This window comes from Nicotiana tabacum, chromosome 19 (assembly GCF_000715075.1).
Source record: "Nicotiana tabacum cultivar K326 chromosome 19, ASM71507v2, whole genome shotgun sequence".
Lineage (NCBI taxonomy): Eukaryota > Viridiplantae > Streptophyta > Magnoliopsida > Solanales > Solanaceae > Nicotiana > Nicotiana tabacum.
In genome coordinates, this window is record NC_134098.1 from 122,141,600 (window position 1) to 122,149,786 (window position 8,187).

Below are 8,187 nucleotides of genomic sequence, written 5' to 3' on the forward strand. Positions count from 1 at the left end.
AGGGAAAAAGTGAGAGTGAGTGGAAAAATATTCACGCATAATTAAAAATTAGGTGCTAAATAGATACATAAATAGAAAGGGGGTGAGAGGACAGACTCAGAGAAAGGGAGAGGGAACTTCACAATACAATCGCCTACCTTATTTTACTAACTTACTGCTATTTAAATATTTTTTAATCCGGATCCCACATATAATTTGTTAAATTTACCAATACGTCCTCCAAGATGTTATTTCCATTCATAACAAATTGTTAGCCATTCTTCTTTGTTTTCAAGCACGAAAAGAAAAAGAAAAAGGATTATTATTTGTTTTTGTTAGTTATTAAAATTTTGAATAAGAAGAGGAAGTTTATAAGTCGTGGCGCATTGAAAGACAACAGCTTATTTTTTTTCCCACATGCTGAAAAGATCGGGGGCCGTCACTTCTCTGGTTGCAAATTTCGCCTCTTCTTTCTCCAAACATTTATCGTCACCGCAAATGTAAAAATATGCAACTAACTAATATGAAAGTCAGCAAATAGTTTCCTCACTTCTCTGTTACTCTTCTGTTTTTGCCTCTCTCTCACACTCATCGTTCAAAGCCTAGATTCTCCATCTTTCTTATGTTCTAAAGATGGCGGGATCTAACCAAATATCTACCTTTGAATCAGTGAGGGAATGGGTCTCCGACCACAAGCTTCGCACCGTTGGTAATTTCTCAGAAAAATCCTTCATCGTTTATAAATTTCTTTTAGAATATCAAATAGCTTTGGTTATTTGATTTGAATTCCATGTTGTAAAAGGAAAAAAAATGTGACTCGCTGAGAACTCATTATGGGGTGAGTTAACCTTAAAATAACTGTGGAAATAAAGTCACATGGAACAATGATTCAGCATATGGACATTTATTTCATGCACATCTTATATCTCGATTGTGCTCATTACACATTAGAGTATTCTGTTTTGTGCTCCAGAATATATTATTTTCAGCTTTCTTATAAGTACTTAATTTTTCCAAAAACAATACACCATTCTATGATTAAAAATTGGTTATTATGTCTAGATAATTGAGTCAATTTAGTACATTTTTTCTTTGAATACAGATTTTGATATCCTTGACGATTTCTAGCAATACATTTAATTCGTCTTGTATTTTTGTTCTATTAAAAATAACGCTTACGTCCTCCACATTATCCGATTTATCGTTCTTTAACTGATTTGGATGAATGTTTTCCCAAGGATGTCTCTGGCTAAGCGGAATAACGGGATCAGTCGCTTACAATTGGTCAAAACCCAACATGAAAACCAGCGTCAGGCTCATCCATGCGAGGTACCAATTCATTCATTCGCCGATTACCACATGTTTGATGAAATGACTATGGTTTACTGATTCTGTGCTACTTTTTTTCTCCTTTCAAAGTGCTAAGCAATTAGCAATATGTGCAAATAGACAATTTACAAGATTTTTACATTATTTGTGTATCTTAACCTGTTGTAACAGGATTTTTTTTTTTATATTACTCCACTAAATCTGACTTACTATTGGCAGCTAGATGTTATAAGTTATTTTTACACGATGGATTAAATAAACCATGGACAAACAGTGTAAAGTTAACTTCAATTTTTTTTGTTAATGTAAAATTAGGTTGCACGCACAGGCACTCACATTAGCCGCGTTAGCTGGTGCTGCGGCCGTTGAGTATTATGATCATAAAACTAACAAAAATGCCGAAAGATATCCCAGGTTCCTTGACATGAACTCGTATGCACAGAAGAAATGAACATGCCGCCTTCAATGGACAAAGCATTGAGCACACGATTCAATTTTTGTGCATTTTTGTGGGTTTCCTTTATGTTAAATTCTTTACATGGTAGCATGAGTCATTTTCTGGCTAACATGTGTCTCTTGTGTATTGAGTAAATGGACCAAAACCTACAGCATTTTGCTCTCTACTTTTGGTTTCTTTCCTCTTTTCTTTTTTTCTGTGTGTTGAGTAAATGGACAAAATTGTTAATGGTTCGGATCTTTTATGTCAATTGATTATTATCATAGAGGTTATAAGGTTATACGCATATTCTTTTGATTCATTTTGGAATTTGGCGTTAAACAAGTTTATTTTTTCTTTGAAAATCAATTCAAGCAGTATCCGAGAACTGTCTTGCGTACAAATCAACCAAAAAAATGCAAAAGGAACGTTTTGGATGATAAGCTAGCTATTAGTAGTAGATGCTTAAATCATTGAAATAAATAAGTTCTCTTACTCAAATGTGACAAGTTGAAAGGGATTTTCATCATTCAAACACTGGTATTGTGGTGAAAATAAATGCTTTTCCTTCGGCAAAACGTGTTGGGTTTTAAGCTTAGTTTAGCTTAAAAGAGGTGAATGAAAAATATAGGGAAAAATAAAATTTTAATTTTTTTTCCTTGATAAAGTGATATTGTCCCATATTGGAGGAGGAAAAGACCTTTGATGGGTATATATACAATTGCTCTTCTTCTAGCTCTTAAAGAGTTACGAAGAAGACAAGCCTAGCGTCGTCGTCTCCATTGTCATGGGCGGCTTTCCAGCCATGCCCCATGACCCCTTGGACGCGCCCCGTGGCGTCCTGGCAAGCCTCCCAACGCCAAGTGCCACAGTTGGCCCCGTGGTCTCGGCAGCTCCAAGTGACAAGCGCGCATGTGCCTCTGTCGCCCCACCGCTAGCCATCGCCAGCGCCCAGCCACAGGCAGACGCCAACAGCGCCGCGCGCGCAGATTCTGATGCTAAATACAAAGTTGCTGCCAACAGACCTGTTTCTACTTTGTAGAAGACTAAGTCCTTTTCATTGTAAATATAAAGTAGTTTTACTGTATTTTCTTTAAGTGTGTTGATCTCGGCCAAACCCACACCACAATTAAATAGTGAAGCGGTCGATGCAATGATAAACCCAATTAAGGTCGGGATCGAATCCACAGGGAGTTAGAAAATGAGATTAGGTGTATATCTAAGTTAATTGCAAGTTTTGGCTCAAATTACCCTTCCACAAACTTGATTGGTGTTCTACTTCTACTTTACTCTATTGTTTGCAAGTATAAAACTAAGGACAATATTTTTGGTTTTGAGTTTTTCAAATGATTAAAAGGGACTAGGGTCGTGACTTCTACCTAGGTGGTTATCTAGTGGGTTATAAACTCCAGGGCAAATTTGATTAGTTGAGGTCGTGATGTAGTAATCACATCTGGATACTCACTCTATACCTCTTGGTAGTTTGAGTGATTTTTCCCAAATTGGCTTTCTCAAGCCCAATTGGGTATTTGCACAATACAAGTGATATTAGCTCAAGTTGGGTATTACTATCTTTAGCTTTAACCCTTTAATTGGGGCTATCAATTTTTTGAGTTCACCCCAATTTCTTGTTAGCTAAGTTTTCCTAGACTTAGTCTCTCTTTCTCAAGTAGAGGCTAAGTCAAATGGGCATGAATCAATGTTTGCAACCATTGATTCTAGGGTTCAATCATGAACAAGGCTAAATATCACTAACCCAATCAAAAATAAGCCCTAAATTAAATACCCATACTAGGGCTGGGTCACAACCCTAGCTAAAGATTTAGCTACTCATAAAAAATAAAGAAATACAAGAAGAAATTAAGATAGAATGCATAATAATTGATTAGACAAAGAAAATCTAATGTTAAGAAGTTAATCTAGTACAAAATTACTCAATACAGTTTAAAAAAAAAGGCTTAGGTGCACTTCTGAAAACTCAACTTAACCTTAAAATGACAAAAAGTTCTATTTATACTAAGCTAAAAATATCTGAAAAAAATGCCCCTACGAAGGTTGTGCGGCCGCATAATTCTGGTGCAGTCCGCACAATGAGCTACTGCGGCTGCACAATTATTGTGCGGTCCGCATTCTTGGGAACTTGGGCTTGGAACTTGGGGACTTCTGCGGTCCGCATAAAAATGGGTGCGGCCGCACTTATGATTATGCGGCCGCACAAAACTGTTGCGGTCCGCACTCCTTGCTTTTTTGGACTTGACACAACACTCTGATTCTTCAACCTTGCGGACCGCATAATAATGAATGCGGCCACACTTGGCCTCCTGCGGCCGCACAATTTCGGTGCGGTCCGCATGCCTTTAGCTGACCCAAAAACTACTCTCCGAATCTCCCCTATGCGGCCGCACTAGAATTGTGCAGTCCGCACTGCTTGCCTTTTTGCCCTGTTTTGGTTCTTGTTCACTTTTGACTTCTTTATGAGTTGATTTTGACTTCTTTAGCTCGTGTCCCAATATTCCTGCAAGTAAGCACATTTTGTTAGTTTCCGGAAATGCCTTTAAGAATTTTTTAGCTAAATCGCAAGTAAAAAAGAGCAAATAATCGGTCAAAATCCCCACTTATCAGCTCCCCCAAACTTAAGCTTTTGCTTGTCCTCAAGCAAATAAGGCAATTCCCACCTCCACTAGAAAAAGAGATATTTCAGTTGGCTTAAGGTGAATCAATCACACATCAATTGGGACCAATAATTAACCACAACACATATGAATTATCAACAATGCAATGATTTTCTAATGTGTCACTAGAGCATTAAGAGTTGACTCTATTCATCAAGGAAGCTCGTTCTTTCGCGTAGGTCATTGTGGATCCCAAACTCCTCCTCCTCTACTCTCCATTAGCACATCTCACTTTATAATGCAGCACTCGATACAAGGATTGTGAAAAGTTCGCTCATCTCTCTCAAAAGAATGCCACAAGTCCGACTCTAAGTACCATAAGCTTGCCCCTCATGTAAATCACCACTAATGTAAGCTCACTCAACTTGAAATCATGTAGGGCTTTTGCGGGATGTAATGAAGGCTTTTAGACCAAGGTAGGATTTGTTGGAATAGAATGGTTTCATCTTTCCTTAAGCACTCCATTTTCTCTTTTCGGCCCATACTTTCTCGACTCTCTGAGTCATTTTCTTCTTCCTTTGGGGAACTAGAGAGACGTAACGTCGCTCTTTCTTGATCATGCCATTCATTCTTCTCCTTTTCTATTTACTTCAGCCTTTTATCCTCATTTTCTTTTGAATTCCCTTCAACTTTTCACTTTATTCACTTTCTTTTTGTCATTTTTCTTTTTGTTCTTTTTTTTTTTTTTTGCCTTCCCTTTTCTTTATTTCTTTCTCTTCTTTGTACCTTTTATCGCTGCAAACTCCTCGTCTCTCCCCCAAACTTATGTTTTTACCAATTGTTTCTCAAGAATGTTAAGGAAAGATTGGGTGCCAAGAGAGGGCCATTTCAGAACGGATAAAGGCTTGTAACTTGGTTATTGAAAGACAAAGGCTTCGGCTCAAAGGGGTTGACAAGAGATATCACATTGGTAGGCTATGGAAGATTTCAATTTCAAATTGGATCAAGGAGAGCCTACAATCATTTCTCAAGCCAAGCTACACTTAGAATTTCGCCTAGAAAAACACTCGGGGCAAGTTCTAGACTATCGGCACGGAAACTTGGACTTGCAATTCAATACCTCACCTCTCACACTGTTGGATTGCTAAAGAGAACGGAGTCGAGGGCCCACAACAGCCCTAGCTAAGATTGAGAATCACAAATGGTCGACTGAACCACTCGATGACTGTTTGAGTCAACACAAGAGTCTAAAGGTCACAACTAGAGCTATTTTATGCCAACAACTTTGTTTTTAACCATAAGGTCAGAGGTAAATGTGTTGGTACCAAGTGAAGCAAGCTCGGGATACTTTTATTCATTACTACTATATTTTGTCAAAACATAAAAAAAACAGATTCAATCCCTTAAGAAGGTTGTCATGCCATCCATCGTTGGGAAGAGCCACCCGGTTCACGCAAAATCCACCTTTGGAAAAAACCGTGGCATTAAGAAAACCATAGGCTTATTGTTCACACAAAATGTAAATAAGAAGTTATACTACTAAGGAAAAACAAACTAAAGAAGCTATGAAATAAACTACGGAAAGCTAGATAAATGAATATACAAACTGAAGTCAAATGACTATATACATAAGAAAAATAAATATCTACATCAAATGGGAAGAATATATACATACCAAAGGAAAATAAAGACGAAAGAAAAAATAGTATCAGAGTTATTACAGCCCAAATGTCAAATGTCAAAGTCAAATAATCAAAATAGACCACCGCCCAAATGAAAATAAGCATTGTCCTCAATGCTTAACAAAAATAAGAACATGGAAAGGGTAGAGAGTTAAGAGAACTCCCTATGTGGTCTCAGTCTGCATAGGATCATCAGCACCCTCTGTCTCCTCCAACTGTATGTCATCATCTCCTGGCTGAGGGACAATAGGGTTGTTGAGCATCTGTATCATCTCCTCCGCAGTGTGTGCAGTCGCAACCGGCTCCTCAGACTGGCCGGCTGCTGCCTCTGGTGCCTCTGCTAGTGCTGCCTCTGCTGCTGGGACTGTCTGCTCCATAAGGAAGTCCAATGGAAGATCTCCAGCAGATGCAATCCTTTCAACCTCTTTGCTCAGCTTCTCTACCGACTTCTTTGATGACTGGGATCTACGCATCTTCTTGACTTGTTTGCCCAAATCCTTAATGACCTTCCCATGCATCGCCAGAGTATCAACAATGATCTTCTGGTTCTCCAGAATCTTCTTCAACGTTTCCTCCGCTGACGGAGGTACCTGTGGCTCTGCTTGGACTGAAGACTGTGCTGCAACAGTACTGGATATATCAGTTACCTTTGTTGTAGTTGCTTGCATCTAGTTTTTGAGACTTGCCAATGTCTAGGAGGCTCGCAGCGTAGTCTGAGGATATGTAGATGAAGCTGGCTCTGATAATGGCACTTATAGTCTAGCAGAAGCAGGTGGTCCGAAAGATGAGGGTGGCATGGCTGTTGTCCCGGTGAAAGTACCGGCTGCGGTGGAAGGCTCGGCAGCTGAATCAGTAACCACTACCGCTGGCTCTTCAGACTGGCCAGTGGAGGTAGTAGCTTTACCCTTGAATTTTGGGTTGTCAGCTCCCTGAAGGTGGTACCATGAAAAAAGCTTCTTGGCCTTCACTTCTGTATCATAATGCTTCGGCTCCACCCTTTGATCTTTGAAATATTCTGTAAGGAAGTTCGGGTACAGATAGGATCATTCACCCTTCTGGACAGCTAAAGTGATGTTGGTGGACATGATGGCACCAACATTTATCGGATACCCCGCCATAATTGAAGCCAACAAGACTACACGGGGAAGTGGAAGCATGTTTTCATTGAGGCATGGGTTAATGCAGCTATGCACGAACGTTTTCCACCCTTTTGCTTCAAAGTTTAGGGTGGCCCGGACAATTGGAACCCCAGTTGTAAGCCACGGAGCAGTTGACCCTGGGATTGCCAGAATCTCAGCTAACCATGGACGAGCTGCATCACCCATAGCTATCTTTTCCAAATATTGCACTGCCTCTACTTCTTCAAACCCGACATATTTGTTCAGTGCACATGCGTCAAAGAGGATTTTCAGATTCCACACTTTTGTCACCTTAGTTCCCTTTTTGATGTGAGCAACATTTGCGTAGAATTCCTTGACCAGATACTCATTTGCATCTAGGACGTTGGTGGTGAACCATTTCCATCTTTTCCGCTCCTGGAATTGCTTAAGGACATTGGGGTTGTGCTTGTTCAAATCTTTCATCAGAAATCGTCGCTCAAGAGTGAGCGACCTCTGTGACCACCATTCCCTAAACTTTGCAAAGGCGGCAACACTGACAAATCTATCCTCCCATACCTATGGTCTCTTAGATCTCTACAAACCTCCCATTGCAGTATCACCCCCTCTCCCATCGTCTGGGACATCATCATCATTGTCCACATTAATAGGGTCAGCTAGAGCATGTGAGGAAGAGGGCTCAGAATCTTGACTACCCTCTTCCGAACCTTCAGATGAACTGGCAGCTGAAGAAGACTCATCTACCAAATGAAATCTCCCCGGGAATTGTTGTGATTGGGCTTCCGGCTGTGCTTGCACGGAGTTACCCTTAGAAGCTTCCCCATATGGGACATCAGGAACTCGGCTTATGGTTGGCTTCTTGGATATGACTCTTTGAAGTGCTAGAGGTAGGTTGCTTTTACCTCGACCTCGACCCCGGGAGGGTTCTGCCCTCCCTTTTGCTATATTTCCTTTGCCACGTGATCGAACCATTGTCTGCAACACACAAGTAATAGACATCAATTAGAATTGAAGCTCATAATGTATACAGA

At 40.0% G+C, this 8,187-nt stretch overlaps 1 long non-coding RNA gene across 1 annotated transcript; it reads left to right on the plus strand.

The window, feature by feature from the left end:
* The first annotated feature begins 398 nt into the window (after nt 1-398).
* On the plus strand, nt 399-2,045 carry LOC107765334 (uncharacterized). The gene is made up of 3 exons (XR_012703206.1): nt 399-688; nt 1,218-1,308; nt 1,624-2,045. It is a non-coding gene; the product is annotated as an uncharacterized LOC107765334 (long non-coding RNA).
* Nucleotides 2,046-8,187: the final 6,142 nt, after the last annotated feature.